Consider the following 17,500-nt stretch of genomic DNA (forward strand, 5'->3'; position numbering starts at 1 on the left):
CGCTTTTTTTCTCTCGCCTCCGTGGGGTCCGGGGGGACATTTTTCCGTCTGGCCCACCCCGGGGGGTCCAGGGGCATCGGGGGCCCTCGGCCGACCGGACGTCGTACTCGCTCGACTATGTCGAATATGTCGACGCTTCCCCTTCCCCGCCGCGGGGGGGTCCGCGTCGACGATCCTGTGCCCAAGGATAGCGCGCCCTGCCTGGGTACAGGGACCCGCGCCTCCCGCCCTGGTTCTCTGTCAAAAGTCCCGAGGCCTGGAAGTCTGTCAGGGGACCCTTCCGGAGGCCTCGCCCGGGTTCGGTGCACCCTGCCTGGGCACAGGGACACACACTTACCCCTGGCCGACAACCAGACTTTGACATTTTTCCGTCTGGCCCACCCCGGGGGGGGTCCAGGGGCGTCGGGGGCCCTCGGCCGACCGGACGTCGTACTCGCTCGACTATGTCGAATATGTCGACGCTTCCCCTTCCCCGCCGCGGGAGGGCCGCGTCGACGATCCTTTGCCCAAGGATAGCGCGCCCTGCCTGGGTACAGGGACCCGCGCCTCCCGCCCTTGATCCTTCTCAAATGTCCCGAGGCCTGGAAGTCCGTCAGGGGAGCCTTCCGGAGGCCTCGCCCGGGTTCGGTGCACCCTGCCTGGGCACAGGGACACACACTTACCCCTGGCCGACAACCAGACTTTGACATTTTTCCGTCTGGCCCACCCCGGGGGGGGGGGTCCAGGGGCGTCGGGGGCCCTCGGCCGACCGGACGTCGTACTCGCTCGACTATGTCGAATATGTCGACGCTTCCCCTTCCCCGCCGCGGGGGGGTCCGCGTCGACGATCCTTTGCCCAAGGATAGCGCGCCCTGCCTGGGTACAGGGACCCGCGCCTCCCGCCCTTGATCCTTCTCAAATGTCCCGAGGCCTGGAAGTCCGTCAGGGGAGCCTTCCGGAGGCCTCGCCCGGGTTCGGTGCACCCTGCCTGGGCACAGGGACACACACTTACCCCTGGCCGACAACCAGACTTTGACATTTTTCCGTCTGGCCCACCCCGGGGGGGGGGGTCCAGGGGCATCGGGGGCCCTCGGCCGACCGGACGTCGTACTCGCTCGACTATGTCGAATATGTCGACGCTTCCCCTTCCCCGCCGCGGGAGGGTCCGTGTCGACGATCCTTTGCCCAAGGATGGCGCGCCCTGTCTGGGTACAGGGACCCGCGCCTCCCGCCCTTGATCCTTCTCAAATGTCCCGAGGCCTGGAAGTCCGTCAGGGGACCCTTCCGGAGGCCTCGTCCGGGTTCGGTGCACCCTGCCTGGGCACAGGGACACACACTTACCCCTGGCCGACAACCAGACTTTGACATTTTTCCGTCTGGCCCACCCCGGGGGGGGGGGGGTCCAGGGGCGTCGGGGGCCCTCGGCCGACCGGACGTCGTACTCGCTCGACTATGTCGAATATGTCGACGCTTCCCCTTCCCCGCCGCGGGGGGGTCCGCGTCGACGATCCTTTGCCGAAGGATAGCGCGCCCTGCCTGGGTACAGGGACCCGCGCCTCCCGCCCTTGATCCTTCTCAAATGTCCCGAGGCCTGGAAGTCCGTCAGGGGAGCCTTCCGGAGGCCTCGCCCGGGTTCGGTGCACCCTGCCTGGGCACAGGGACACACACTTACCCCTGGCCGACAACCAGACTTTGACATTTTTCCGTCTGGCCCACCCCGGGGGGGGGGGTCCAGGGGCGTCGGGGGCCCTCGGCCGACCGGACGTCGTACTCGCTCGACTATGTCGAATATGTCGACGCTTCCCCTTCCCCGCCGCGGGAGGGCCGCGTCGACGATCCTTTGCCCAAGGATAGCGCGCCCTGCCTGGGTACAGGGACCCGCGCCTCCCGCCCTTGATCCTTCTCAAATGTCCCGAGGCCTGGAAGTCCGTCAGGGGAGCCTTCCGGAGGCCTCGCCCGGGTTCGGTGCACCCTGCCTGGGCACAGGGACACACACTTACCCCTGGCCGACAACCAGACTTTGACATTTTTCCGTCTGGCCCACCCCGGGGGGGGGGGTCCAGGGGCATCGGGGGCCCTCGGCCGACCGGACGTCGTACTCGCTCGACTATGTCGAATATGTCGACGCTTCCCCTTCCCCGCCGCGGGGGGGTCCGCGTCGACGATCCTTTGCCCAAGGATAGCGCGCCCTGCCTGGGTACAGGGACCCGCGCCTCCCGCCCTTGATCCTTCTCAAATGTCCCGAGGCCTGGAAGTCCGTCAGGGGAGCCTTTCGGAGGCCTCGCCCGGGTTCGGTGCACCCTGCCTGGGCACAGGGACACACACTTACCCCTGGCCGACAACCAGACTTTGACATTTTTCCGTCTGGCCCACCCCGGGGGGGGGTCCAGGGGCATCGGGGGCCCTCGGCCGACCGGACGTCGTACTCGCTCGACTATGTCGAATATGTCGACGCTTCCCCTTCCCCGCCGCGGGGGGGTCCGCGTCGACGATCTTGTGCCCAAGGATAGCGCGCCCTGCCTGGGTACAGGGACCCGCGCCTCCCGCCCTTGATCTCTCTCAAATGTTCCAAAGCCTGGAAGTCCATCAGGGGACCCTTCCGGAGGCCTCGCCCGGGTTCGGTGCACCCTGCCTGGGCACAGGGACACACACTTACCCCTGGCCGACAACCGGACTTTGACATTTTCTGTCTGGCCCACACTGGGGGGGTCCGGGGGGACGGGCACCCTCGGCGGACCGCCCGCCAGACTGGCTCGACTCGCTCGACGTCCCAGCTCTCTGGCACAGGAGGCCGTTCTAAGATACCCGGTCGCTATGCTGTGATACACTTTTATGAAAGCGTACCACTCCGACATGCCCAGCTCATGGAACTGTCGCCTGGATTCGGCTTTCAAATACGATCTCATAGTGGTTCTCAGTTTTGAGATAATCATCATGTCTGGAGGTCTGTCAGGGGACCCTTCCAGATGACTTGCCCGGGTTCAGTGCACCCTGCCTGGGCACAGGGACACACACTTCCCACGGGCCAACCACCCGACTTTTAACATTTTCCCTCTTGACTCCGGGTTGGCGCGTCGGCACCACCCCGGGGGCATCGGGGGCTCTCGGCCGACCGGACGTCGTACTCGCTCGACTATGTCGAATATGTCGACGCTTCCCCTTCCCCGCCGCGGGGGGGTCCGCGTCGACGATCCTTTGCCCAAGGATAGCGCGCCCTGCCTGGGTACAGGGACCCGCGCCTCCCGCCCTTGATCCTTCTCAAATGTCCCGAGGCCTGGAAGTCCGTCAGGGGAGCCTTCCGGAGGCCTCGCCCGGGTTCGGTGCACCCTGCCTGGGCACAGGGACACACACTTACCCCTGGCCGACAACCAGACTTTGACATTTTTCCGTCTGGCCCACCCCGGAGGGGGGGGGGGGGGGGGGTCCAGGGGCATCGGGGGCCCTCGTCCGACCGGACGTCGTACTCGCTCGACTATGTCGAATATGTCGACGCTTCCCCTTCCCCGCCGCGGGGGGGTCCGCGTCGACGATCCTGTGCCCAAGGATAGCGCGCCCTGCCTGGGTACAGGGACCCGCGCCTCCCGCCCTGGTTCTCTGTCAAAAGTCCCGAGGCCTGGAGGTCTGTCAGGGGACCCTTCCGGAGGCCTCGCCCGGGTTCGGTGCACCCTGCCTGGGCACAGGGACACACACTTACCCCTGGCCGACAACCAGACTTTGACATTTTTCCGTCTGGCCCACCCCGGGGGGGGGGGGGGTCCAGGGGCATCGGGGGCCCTCGGCCGACCGGACGTCGTACTCGCTCGACTATGTCGAATATGTCGACGCTTCCCCTTCCCCGCCGCGGGGGGGTCCGCGTCGACGATCCTTTGCCGAAGGATAGCGCGCCCTGCCTGGGTACAGGGACCCGCGCCTCCCGCCCTTGATCCTTCTCAAATGTCCCGAGGCCTGGAAGTCCGTCAGGGGAGCCTTCCGGAGGCCTCGCCCGGGTTCGGTGCACCCTGCCTGGGCACAGGGACACACACTTACCCCTGGCCGACAACCAGACTTTGACATTTTTCCGTCTGGCCCACCCCGGGGGGGGGGGGGGGGGTCCAGGGGCATCGGGGGCCCTCGGCCGACCGGACGTCGTACTCGCTCGACTATGTCGAATATGTCGACGCTTCCCCTTCCCCGCCGCGGGGGGGTCCGCGTCGACGATCCTGTGCCCAAGGATGGCGCGCCCTGCCTGGGTACAGGGACCCGCGCCTCCCGCCCTGGTTCTCTGTCAAAAGTCCCGAGGCCTGGAGGTCTGTCAGGGGACCCTTCCGGAGGCCTCGCCCGGGTTCGGTGCACCCTGCCTGGGCACAGGGACACACACTTACCCCTGGCCGACAACCAGACTTTGACATTTTTCCGTCTGGCCCACCCCGGGGGGGGGTCCAGGCGCATCGGGGGCCCTCGGCCGACCGGACGTCGTACTCGCTCGACTATGTCGAATATGTCGACGCTTCCCCTTCCCCGCCGCGGGGGGGTCCGCTTCGACGATCTTGTGCCCAAGGATAGCGCACCCTGCCTGGGTACAGGGACCCGCGCCTCCCGCCCTTGATCTCTCTCAAATGTTCCAAAGCCTGGAAGTCTGTCAGGGGACCCTTCCGGAGGCCTCGCCCGGGTTCGGTGCACCCTGCCTGGGCACAGGGACACACACTTACCCCTGGCCGACAACCAGACTTTGACATTTTTCCGTCTGGCCCACCCCGGGGGGGGTCCAGGGGCATCGGGGGCCCTCGGCCGACCGGACGTCGTACTCGCTCGACTATGTCGAATATGTCGACGCTTCCCCTTCCCCGCCGCGGGGGGGGTCCGCGTCGACGATCCTGTGCCCAAGGACGGTGCACCCTGCCTGGGCACAGGGACACACACGTCAATCGGGACTTTGTCGCTCAGCCTAAGAAGGTCGGCCTGAAGCACTGTCGTGCGTCCCGACGGGGTCCGCACACCCGCCCGCCGGTGCCGCTGCCTTCCTCTGGGTGTGCCCTCTCCGGGGATACCATGCGCGGGGTGTGCGAACCCTCCCGGGGGTCCAGGGACCGGTGCCAAACACCCCGCACACAGCGATCTCGACCTTGTCAATGTTACGCTCAGCCTACTTCGGGGCCACGCTGCACCGCCCGTGCGGGTTCGCGCACCCACCCGGTGGTCCCGCTGCCTTCCTCCGGGTGTGCCCTCTCCGGGGATACCATGCGCGGGGTGTGCGAACCCTCCCGGGGGTCCAGGGACCGGTCCCAAACACCCCGCACACAGCGATCCCGACCTTGTCAATGTTACGCTCAGCCTACTTCGGGGCCACGCTGCACCGCCCGTGCGGGTTCGCGCACCCACCCGGTGGTCCCGCTGCCTTCCTCCGGGTGTGCCCTCTCCGGGGATACCATGCGCGGGGTGTGCGAACCCTCCCGGGGGTCCAGGGACCGGTCCCAAACACCCCGCGCACAGCGATCTCGACCTTGTCAATGTTACGCTCAGCCTACTTCGGGGCCACGCTGCACCGCCCGTGCGGGTTCGCGCACCCACCCGGTGGTCCCGCTGCCTTCCTCCGGGTGTGCCCTCTCCGGGGATACCATGCGCGGGGTGTGCGAACCCTCCCGGGGGTCCAGGGACCGGTCCCAAACACCCCGCGCACAGCGATCTCGACCTTGTCAATGTTACGCTCAGCCTACTTCGGGGCCACGCTGCACCGCCCGTGCGGGTTCGCGCACCCACCCGGTGGTCCCGCTGCCTTCCTCCGGGTGTGCCCTCTCTGGGGATACCATGCGCGGGGTGTGCGAACCCTCCCGGAGGTCCAGGGACCGGTCCCAAACACCCCGCGCACAGCGATCTCGACCTTGTCAATGTTACGCTCAGCCTACTTCGGGGCCACGCTGCACCGCCCGTGCGGGTTCGCGCACCCACCCGGTGGTCCCGCTGCCTTCCTCCGGGTGTGCCCTCTCCGGGGATACCATGCGCGGGGTGTGCGAACCCTCCCGGGGGTCCAGGGACCGGTCCCAAACACCCCGCGCACAGCGATCTCGACCTTGTCAATGTTACGCTCAGCCTACTTCGGGGCCACGCTGCACCGCCCGTGCGGGTTCGCGCACCCACCCGGTGGTCCCGCTGCCTTCCTCCGGGTGTGCCCTCTCCGGGGATACCATGCGCGGGGTGTGCGAACCCTCCCGGGGGTCCAGGGACCGGTGCCAAACACCCCGCGCACAGCGATCTCGACCTTGTCAATGTTACGCTCAGCCTACTTCGGGGCCACGCTGCACCGCCCGTGCGGGTTCGCGCACCCACCCGGTGGTCCCGCTGCCTTCCTCCGGGTGTGCCCTCTCCGGGGATACCATGCGCGGGGTGTGCGAACCCTCCCGGGGGTCCAGGGACCGGTGCCAAACACCCCGCGCACAGCGATCTCGACCTTGTCAATGTTACGCTCAGCCTACTTCGGGGCCACGCTGCACCGCCCGTGCGGGTTCGCGCACCCACCCGGTGGTCCCGCTGCCTTCCTCCGGGTGTGCCCTCTCCGGGGATACCATGCGCGGGGTGTGCGAACCCTCCCGGGGGTCCAGGGACCGGTGCCAAACACCCCGCGCACAGCGATCTCGACCTTGTCAATGTTACGCTCAGCCTACTTCGGGGCCACGCTGCACCGCCCGTGCGGGTTCGCGCACCCACCCGGTGGTCCCGCTGCCTTCCTCCGGGTGTGCCCTCTCCGGGGATACCATGCGCGGGGTGTGCGAACCTTCCCGGGGGTCCAGGGACCGGTGCCAAACACCCCGCGCACAGCGATCTCGACCTTGTCAATGTTACGCTCAGCCTACTTCGGGGCCACGCTGCACCGCCCGTGCGGGTTCGCGCACCCACCCGGTGGTCCCGCTGCCTTCCTCCGGGTGTGCCCTCTCCGGGGATACCATGCGCGGGGTGTGCGAACCCTCCCGGGGGTCCAGGGACCGGTGCCAAACACCCCGCGCACAGCGATCTCGACCTTGTCAATGTTACGCTCAGCCTACTTCGGGGCCACGCTGCACCGCCCGTGCGGGTTCGCGCACCCACCCGGTGGTCCCGCTGCCTTCCTCCGGGTGTGCCCTCTCCGGGGATACCATGCGCGGGGTGTGCGAACCCTCCCGGGGGTCCAGGAACCGGTGCCAAACACCCCGCGCACAGCGATCTCGACCTTGTCAATGTTACGCTCAGCCTACTTCGGGGCCACGCTGCACCGCCCGTGCGGGTTCGCGCACCCACCCGGTGGTCCCGCTGCCTTCCTCCGGGTGTGCCCTCTCCGGGGATACCATGCGCGGGGTGTGCGAACCCTCCCGGGGGTCCAGGAACCGGTGCCAAACACCCCGCGCACAGCGATCTCGACCTTGTCAATGTTACGCTCAGCCTACTTCGGGGCCACGCTGCACCGCCCGTGCGGGTTCGCGCACCCACCCGGTGGTCCCGCTGCCTTCCTCCGGGTGTGCCCTCTCCGGGGATACCATGCGCGGGGTGTGCGAACCCTCCCGGGGGTCCAGGGACCGGTGCCAAACACCCCGCGCACAGCGATCTCGACCTTGTCAATGTTACGCTCAGCCTACTTCGGGGCCACGCTGCACCGCCCGTGCGGGTTCGCGCACCCACCCGGTGGTCCCGCTGCCTTCCTCCGGGTGTGCCCTCTCCGGGGATACCATGCGCGGGGTGTGCGAACCCTCCCGGGGGTCCAGGGACCGGTGCCAAACACCCCGCGCACAGCGATCTCGACCTTGTCAATGTTACGCTCAGCCTACTTCGGGGCCACGCTGCACCGCCCGTGCGGGTTCGCGCACCCACCCGGTGGTCCCGCTGCCTTCCTCCGGGTGTGCCCTCTCCGGGGATACCATGCGCGGGGTGTGCGAACCTTCCCGGGGGTCCAGGGACCGGTGCCAAACACCCCGCGCACAGCGATCTCGACCTTGTCAATGTTACGCTCAGCCTACTTCGGGGCCACGCTGCACCGCCCGTGCGGGTTCGCGCACCCACCCGGTGGTCCCGCTGCCTTCCTCCGGGTGTGCCCTCTCCGGGGATACCATGCGCGGGGTGTGCGAACCCTCCCGGGGGTCCAGGGACCGGTCCCAAACACCCCGCGCACAGCGATCTCGACCTTGTCAATGTTACGCTCAGCCTACTTCGGGGCCACGCTGCACCGCCCGTGCGGGTTCGCGCACCCACCCGGTGGTCCCGCTGCCTTCCTCCGGGTGTGCCCTCTCCGGGGATACCATGCGCGGGGTGTGCGAACCCTCCCGGGGGTCCAGGGACCGGTCCCAAACACCCCGCGCACAGCGATCTCGACCTTGTCAATGTTACGCTCAGCCTACTTCGGGGCCACGCTGCACCGCCCGTGCGGGTTCGCGCACCCACCCGGTGGTCCCGCTGCCTTCCTCCGGGTGTGCCCTCTCCGGGGATACCATGCGCGGGGTGGGCGAAGCCTCCCGGGGGTCCAGGGACCGGTCCCAAACACCCCGCGCACAGCGATCTCGACCTTGTCAATGTTACGCTCAGCCTACTTCGGGGCCACGCTGCACCGCCCGTGCGGGTTCGCGCACCCACCCGGTGGTCCCGCTGCCTTCCTCCGGGTGTGCCCTCTCCGGGGATACCATGCGCGGGGTGTGCGAACCCTCCCGGGGGTCCAGGGATCGGTGCCAAACACCCCGCGCACAGCGATCTCGACCTTGTCAATGTTACGCTCAGCCTACTTCGGGGCCACGCTGCACCGCCCGTGCGGGTTCGCGCACCCACCCGGTGGTCCCGCTGCCTTCCTCCGGGTGTGCCCTCTCCGGGGATACCATGCGCGGGGTGTGCGAACCCTCCCGGGGGTCCAGGGACCGGTCCCAAACACCCCGCGCACAGCGATCTCGACCTTGTCAATGTTACGCTCAGCCTACTTCGGGGCCACGCTGCACCGCCCGTGCGGGTTCGCGCACCCACCCGGTGGTCCCGCTGCCTTCCTTCGGGTGTGCCCTCTCCGGGGATACCATGCGCGGGGTGGGCGAAGCCTCCCGGGGGTCCAGGGACCGGTCCCAAACACCCCGCGCACAGCGATCTCGACCTTGTCAATGTTACGCTCAGCCTACTTCGGGGCCACGCTGCACCGCCCGTGCGGGTTCGCGCACCCACCCGGTGGTCCCGCTGCCTTCCTCCGGGTGTGCCCTCTCCGGGGATACCATGCGCGGGGTGTGCGAACCCTCCCGGGGGTCCAGGGACCGGTCCCAAACACCCCGCGCACAGCGATCTCGACCTTGTCAATGTTACGCTCAGCCTACTTCGGGGCCACGCTGCACCGCCCGTGCGGGTTCGCGCACCCACCCGGTGGTCCCGCTGCCTTCCTCCGGGTGTGCCCTCTCCGGGGATAACATGCGCGGGGTGTGCGAACCCTCCCGGAGGTCCAGGGACCGGTCCCAAACACCCCGCGCACAGCGATCTCGACCTTGTCAATGTTACGCTCAGCCTACTTCGGGGCCACGCTGCACCGCCCGTGCGGGTTCGCGCACCCACCCGGTGGTCCCGCTGCCTTCCTCCGGGTGTGCCCTCTCTGGGGATATCATGCGCGGGGTGTGCGAACCCTCCCGGGGGTCCAGGGACCGGTCCCAAACACCCCGCGCACAGCGATCTCGACCTTGTCAATGTTACGCTCAGCCTACTTCGGGGCCACGCTGCACCGCCCGTGCGGGTTCGCGCACCCACCCGGTGGTCCCGCTGCCTTCCTCCGGGTGTGCCCTCTCCGGGGATACCATGCGCGGGGTGTGCGAACCCTCCCGGGGGTCCAGGGACCGGTCCCAAACACCCCGCGCACAGCGATCTCGACCTTGTCAATGTTACGCTCAGCCTACTTCGGGGCCACGCTGCACCGCCCGTGCGGGTTCGCGCACCCACCCGGTGGTCCCGCTGCCTTCCTCCGGGTGTGCCCTCTCTGGGGATACCATGCGCGGGGTGTGCGAACCCTCCCGGAGGTCCAGGGACCGGTCCCAAACACCCCGCGCACAGCGATCTCGACCTTGTCAATGTTACGCTCAGCCTACTTCGGGGCCACGCTGCACCGCCCGTGCGGGTTCGCGCACCCACCCGGTGGTCCCGCTGCCTTCCTCCGGGTGTGCCCTCTCTGGGGATACCATGCGCGGGGTGTGCGAACCCTCCCGGGGGTCCAGGGACCGGTGCCAAACACCCCGCGCACAGCGATCTCGACCTTGTCAATGTTACGCTCAGCCTAGTTCGGGGCCACGCTGCACCGCCCGTGCGGGTTCGCGCACCCACCCGGTGGTCCCGCTGCCTTCCTCCGGGTGTGCCCTCTCCGGGGATACCATGCGCGGGGTGTGCGAACCCTCCCGGGGGTCCAGGGACCGGTGCCAAACACCCCGCGCACAGCGATCTCGACCTTGTCAATGTTACGCTCAGCCTACTTCGGGGCCACGCTGCACCGCCCGTGCGGGTTCGCGCACCCACCCGGTGGTCCCGCTGCCTTCCTCCGGGTGTGCCCTCTCTGGGGATACCATGCGCGGGGTGTGCGAACCCTCCCGGGGGTCCAGGGACCGGTGCCAAACACCCCGCGCACAGCGATCTCGACCTTGTCAATGTTACGCTCAGCCTACTTCGGGGCCACGCTGCACCGCCCGTGCGGGTTCGCGCACCCACCCGGTGGTCCCGCTGCCTTCCTCCGGGTGTGCCCTCTCCGGGGATACCATGCGCGGGGTGTGCGAACCCTCCCGGGGGTCCAGGGACCGGTCCCAAACACCCCGCACACAGCGATCTCGACCTTGTCAATGTTACGCTCAGCCTACTTCGGGGCCACGCTGCACCGCCCGTGCGGGTTCGCGCACCCACCCGGTTGTCCCGCTGCCTTCCTCCGGGTGTGCCCTCTCTGGGGATACCATGCGCGGGGTGTGCGAACCCTCCCGGGGGTCCAGGGACCGGTGCCAAACACCCCGCGCACAGCGATCTCGACCTTGTCAATGTTACGCTCAGCCTACTTCGGGGCCACGCTGCACCGCCCGTGCGGGTTCGCGCACCCACCCGGTGGTCCCGCTGCCTTCCTCCGGGTGTGCCCTCTCCGGGGATACCATGCGCGGGGTGGGCGAAGCCTCCCGGGGGTCCAGGGACCGGTGCCAAACACCCCGCGCACAGCGATCTCGACCTTGTCAATGTTACGCTCAGCCTACTTCGGGGCCACGCTGCACCGCCCGTGCGGGTTCGCGCACCCACCCGGTGGTCCCGCTGCCTTCCTCCGGGTGTGCCCTCTCCGGGGATACCATGCGCGGGGTGTGCGAACCCTCCCGGGGGTCCAGGGACCGGTGCCAAACACCCCGCGCACAGCGATCTCGACCTTGTCAATGTTACGCTCAGCCTACTTCGGGGCCACGCTGCACCGCCCGTACGGGTTCGCGCACCCACCCGGTGGTCCCGCTGCCTTCCTCCGGGTGTGCCCTATCCGGGGATACCATGCGCGGGGTGTGCGACCCCTCCCGGGGGTCCAGGGACCGGTCCCAAACACCCCGCGCACAGCGATCTCGACCTTGTCAATGTTACGCTCAGCCTACTTCGGGGCCACGCTGCACCGCCCGTGCGGGTTCGCGCACCCACCCGGTGGTCCCGCTGCCTTCCTCCGGGTGTGCCCTCTCCGGGGATACCATGCGCGGGGTGGGCGAAGCCTCCCGGGGGTCCAGGGACCGGTCCCAAACACCCCGCGCACAGCGATCTCGACCTTGTCAATGTTACGCTCAGCCTACTTCGGGGCCACGCTGCACCGCCCGTGCGGGTTCGCGCACCCACCCGGTGGTCCCGCTGCCTTCCTCCGGGTGTGCCCTCTCCGGGGATACCATGCGCGGGGTGGGCGAAGCCTCCCGGGGGTCCAGGGACCGGTCCCAAACACCCCGCGCACAGCGATCTCGACCTTGTCAATGTTACGCTCAGCCTACTTCGGGGCCACGCTGCACCGCCCGTGCGGGTTCGCGCACCCACCCGGTGGTCCCGCTGCCTTCCTCCGGGTGTGCCCTCTCCGGGGATACCATGCGCGGGGTGGGCGAAGCCTCCCGGGGGTCCAGGGACCGGTCCCAAACACCCCGCGCACAGCGATCTCGACCTTGTCAATGTTACGCTCAGCCTACTTCGGGGCCACGCTGCACCGCCCGTGCGGGTTCGCGCACCCACCCGGTGGTCCCGCTGCCTTCCTCCGGGTGTGCCCTCTCCGGGGATACCATGCGCGGGGTGGGCGAAGCCTCCCGGGGGTCCAGGGACCGGTCCCAAACACCCCGCGCACAGCGATCTCGACCTTGTCAATGTTACGCTCAGCCTACTTCGGGGCCACGCTGCACCGCCCGTGCGGGTTCGCGCACCCACCCGGTGGTCCCGCTGCCTTCCTCCGGGTGTGCCCTCTCTGGGGATACCGTGCCCGGGGTGGGCGCGCCCTGCCTGGGATGCAGGGACCCGCGCTTAGCCCCCCGGGCACGTCGATCGGGACTTTGTCAATTTTACTCTCAGCCTACGAAGGAGCTCCGCCGGGCCGCCCGACGGGGTCCGCCCACCCGCCCGGCGGTACCGCTGCCTTCCTCCGGCTGTCCGCTCTCCCGGGGTGGGCTCGGCGGGGTCCGGTGGCCGTCGGGGAGCCGTCCCGCCCGCCCGCGTGTCTCCTGGGACGGCTCGGCCCCCCTCCGCGAGGGAGGCCGAGGGAGGGCGGCCGAGGTGCGGTCCTGCTGCGCGCACTCCGACGCCCGCGGCTTAGGGGAGAGGCCCGGGGAGCGAGGCGTGCCGACGCGGGACCGGAGTCTCGCGGGCAGCCTCGAGGACCCCGAGGGGCCTTGGGTCTCCCGCGCCTGGACGCGGTTGCGCTTCCTGCCGGACCGCCCGGCCGCCCCTCCCTATGCCCTTCGGGACCGCCGACCCCTCCGCCGCTCCGGGTTCCGGGATCCCGTGCCCGGGGTGGGCGCGCCCTGCCTGGGATGCAGGGACCCGCGCTTAGCCCCCCGGGGACACGCCGATCGGGACTTTGTCGATTTTACGCTCAGCCTACGAAGGAGCTCCGCCGGGCCGCCCGACGGGGTCTGCTCACCCGCCCGGCGGTACCGCTGCCTTCCTCCGGGTGTCCGCTCTCCAAGGATCCCGTGCCCGGGGTGGGCTCGGCGGGGTCCGGTGGCCGTCGGGGAGCCGTCCCGCCCGCGTGTCTCCTGGGACGGCTCGGCCCCCCTCCGCGAGGGAGGCCGAGGGAGGGCAGCCGAGGTGCGGTCCTGCTGCGCGCACTCCGACGCCCGCGGCTTAGGGGAGAGGCCCGGGGAGCGAGGCGTGCCGACGCGGGACCGGAGTCTCGCGGGCAGCCTCGAGGACCCCGAGGGGCCTTGGGTCTCCCGCGCCGGGTCGCGGTTGCGCTTCCTGCCGGACCGCCCGGCCGCCCCTCCCTATGCCCTTCGGGACCGCCGACCCCTCCGCCGCTCCGGGTTCCGGGATCCCGTGCCCGAGGTGGGCGCGCCCTGCCTGGGATGCAGGGACCCGCGCTTAGCCCCCCGGGGACGCGCCGATCGGGACTTTGTCGATTTTACGCTCAGCCTACGAAGGAGCTCCGCCGGGCCGCCCGACTGGGTCCGCTCACCCGCCCGGCGGTACCGCTGCCTTCCTCCGGGTGTCCGCTCTCCAAGGATCCCGTGCCCGGGTTGGGCTCGGCGGGGTCCGGTGGCCGTCAGGGAGCCGTCCCGCCCGCCCGCGTGTTCTGGGACGGCTCGGCCCCCCTCCGCGAGGGAGGCCGAGGGAGGGCAGCCGAGGTGCGGTCCTGCTGCGCGCACTCCGACGCCCGCGGCTTAGGGGAGAGGCCCGGGGAGCGAGGCGCGCCGACGCGGGACCGGAGTCTCGCGGGCAGCCTCGAGGACCCCGAGGGGCCTTGGGTCTCCCGCGCCTGGACGCGGTTGCGCTTCCTGCCGGACCGCCCGGCCGCCCCTCCCTATGCCCTTCGGGACCGCCGACCCCTCCGCCGCTCCGGGTTCCGGGATCCCGTGCCCGAGGTGGGCGCGCCCTGCCTGGGATGCAGGGACCCGCGCTTAGCCCCCCGGGCACGTCGATCGGGACTTTGTCGATTTTACTCTCAGCCTACGAAGGAGCTCCGCCGGGCCGCCCGACGGGGTCCGCCCACCCGCCCGGCGGTACCGCTGCCTTCCTCCGTTTGTCCGCTCTCCAAGGATCCCGTGCCCGGGGTGGGCTCGGCGGGGTCCGGTGGCCGTCGGGGAGCCGTCCCGCCCGCCCGCGTGTTCTGGGACGGCTCGGCCCCCCTCCGCGAGGGAGGCCGAGGGAGGGCAGCCGAGGTGCGGTCCTGCTGCGCGCACTCCGACGCCCGCGGCTTAGGGGAGAGGCCCGGGGAGCGAGGCGCGCCGACGCGGGACCGGAGTCTCGCGGGCAGCCTCGAGGACCCCGAGGGGCCTTGGGTCTCCCGCGCCGGGACGCGGTTGCGCTTCCTGCCGGACCGCCCGGCCGCCCCTCCCTATGCCCTTCGGGACCGCCGACCCCTCCGCCGCTCCGGGATCCCGTGCCCGGGGTGGGCGCGCCCTGCCTGGGATGCAGGGACCCGCGCTTGGGATGCAGGGACACGTCGATCGGGACTTTGTCGATTTTACGCTCAGCCTACGAAGGAGCTCCGCCGGGCCGCCCGACGGGGTCCGCCCACCCGCCCGGCGGCACCGCTGCCTTTCTCCGGGGGGGTACGGTGGCCGTCGGGGAGCCGTCCCGCTCGCGCGTCTCCTGGGACGGCTCGGCCCCCCTCCGCGAGGGAGGCCGAGGGAGGGCAGCCGAGGCGCGGTCCCGCTGCGCGCACTCCGACGCCCGCGGCTTAGGGGAGAGGCCCTGGGGCCTTGGGTCTCCCTCGCCGGGACGCGGTTGCGCTTCCTGCCGGACCGCCCGGCCACCCTCCCTGTGCCCTTCGTGACCGCCGACCCCTCGTCGCGCATCTGGCGGCAGCCGCCGCCTCCGCACCGGCGCGATGCGGCATCTGGGGGGAGGGGGACCCTCTCGCCTTTACTGACACGGGCTCCGCAGAGTGGCTAGCTCCCTGCCGGATCGCGCTTCGTTAGATCGATCGAGGGACCTTCAAAGACGGATATAGCCTTCCGGACCGTGCCGTGGCGCGACTCGGCACCGGGGGGATCGAGACCCTTCGCCGACACGGGCTCCGGGGCCCGGCCGGACGAGGGGGTCGGTCCCCGCCGGATCGCGCGTCGAAACGACCGTCTGGGGATATTGCGAATGATGCCGTTCTCTCCGGACACATCTGGGGGAGCCCGCTCCGTGCCGCTCAAGCTCGCCTCCCGGGAGGGACGACCCCTTTCCCGGCGGGAGTTCCGCCGGGAGGGGGTATACCCTAAGGGCCCCCCCCCCCCCCGAGCCCCGGCACGATGCGGCGTCAGGGGGAGCGAGACCATCTCGCCTTCGCCGACACGGGCTCCGGAGCCCGGCCGAACGAGAGGGTCGCTCCCCGCCGGATCGCGCCTCGCCAGATCGATCGAGGGACCTTCAGAGGATGAAAAACCGAGAAATTACGCCCATAGCTCGGCCCCTCCGGTCCAAAGAGGGTGCCGGCAGGGCACGCGCGCATCACCCCCGGGACCGGGGGACTTCGGCGGACCGCCCGCCGAAGTTGCTCGACTCGCTCGACGTCCCGGCCCTCTGGCACGGGTGGCCGTTCCGCTGCAACTGTTCCCAAGGACGGCGCGCCCTGCCTGGGTACAGGGACCCGCGCCTCCCGCCCTTTTAGCCTCTCTGGGTCTGTGCGTGTAAAGGGGACCCTTCCGGAGGCTTTGCCCGGGGACCGACCGGCCCCGGGTCGGGTACGCGAACCGGACCCGTTCCCCCCGGCATTCACCGAGGGAGAAGGCAGAGGTTCGTCCGCAGGGGAGCACACGCTCGGCCCTGGCGTAACCCGAGAGAGCGGCCGTGCTTCTCGCTCCCCTGCTATCCCCGGGCAGGCGGCCGTTCTGAGGTAGCCGGTCGCCGCGCTGCGATACAGTTTTATGAACGCGTGCCGCTCTGCCATGCCCGACTCGTGGAACCGTCACCCGGATACGGCCTTCGAATCAGTTCTCATAGCGGTTCTCGGTTTCGAGATAATCGACAGGCCCGGAAGTCTTTCGGGGGACCCTTCCAGAGGCCTTGCCCGGGTTCGGTGGACCCTGCCTGGGCACAGGGACCCCCTCGGCTCCCCCCATGGCTGACAACCGGGACTCGTATTCTGTCAGGGGTACGTGTCGCCCATCCTGTTCCCAAGGACGGCGCGCCCTGCCTGGGTACAGGGACCCGCGCCTCCCGCCCTTTTAGCCTCTCCGAGTCTGTGCGTGTAAGGGGACCCTTCCGGAGGCTTTGCCCGGGGACCGCCCAGCCCCGGGTCGGGTACGAGAACCGGACCCGTTCCCCCGGCATTCACCGAGGGAGAAGGCAGAGGTCCATCCGCAGGGGAGCCCGCGCTCGGCCCTGGCGTACCCCGGGAGAGCAGCCGTGCTTCTCGCTCTCCTGCTATCCCCAGGCAGGTGGCCGTTCTGCGGTAGCCGGTCGCCATGCTGCTATGCAGTTTTATGAACGCGTGCCGCTCTGTCATGCCCGACTCGTGGAACTGTCACCCGGATTCGGCCTTCGAATCCGTTCTCATAGCGGTTCTCGGTTTCGAGATAATCGTCAGGCCCGGAAGTCTTTCGGGGGACCCTTCCAGAGGCATTGCCCGAGTTCGGTGGACCCTGCCTGGGCACAGGGACTCACGACTCCCCCAGGGCTGACAGCCGGGACTCGTATTCTGTCAGGGGTACGTGTCGCCCATCCTGTTCCCAAGGACGGCGCGCCCTGCCTGGGTACAGGGACCCGCGCCTCCCGCCCTTTTAGCCTCTCCGGGTCTGTGCGTGTAAGGGGACCCTTCCGGAGGCTTTGCCCGGGGACCGCGCAAGCCCCGGGTCGGGTACGTGAACCGGCCCCGTCTCCCCCCCCCCCCCCCCGGAATTCACCGTGGGAGAAGGCAGGGGTTCTTCCGCAGGCGAGCCCGCGCTCGGCCCTGGCGTACCCCGAGAGAGCAGCCGTGCTTCTCGCTCTCCTGCTATCCCCAGGCAGGTGGCCGTTCTGAGGTAGCCGGTCGCCATGCTGCTATGCAGTTTTATGAACGCGTGCCACTCTGTCATGCCCGACTCGTGGAACTGTCACCCGGATACGGCCTTCGAATCTGTTCTCATAGCGGTTCTCGGTTTCGAGATAATCGTCAGGCCTGGAAGTCGTCCGGGTGACCCTTCCGGAGACCTTGCCCAGGGGAGGTGAGCCCTCCTCGGGTAGTCGTCCGGCCGGGTGCCCTCGAGAGAACCAGGGGGGGGGGCTTTGATTTTATTTTATTTTTTTTTTTCTTTCAAAGTCCCACCGGAAGTCTCACAGGGGACCCTCCGCGGGGGCATACCCGGCTATGGTGCGCCCTCCTCGGGTAGTCTGACCACCTCTCCCCCCACCTCTGCGGAATTTTTATTTTATTTTTTCTCAATTTTATGCTCAGGGCAACCTTGCTCTAGCG

This window comes from Hyla sarda, unplaced genomic scaffold (genome assembly GCF_029499605.1).
Source record: "Hyla sarda isolate aHylSar1 unplaced genomic scaffold, aHylSar1.hap1 scaffold_754, whole genome shotgun sequence".
In the NCBI taxonomy this organism is placed as follows: Eukaryota; Metazoa; Chordata; class Amphibia; order Anura; family Hylidae; genus Hyla; species Hyla sarda.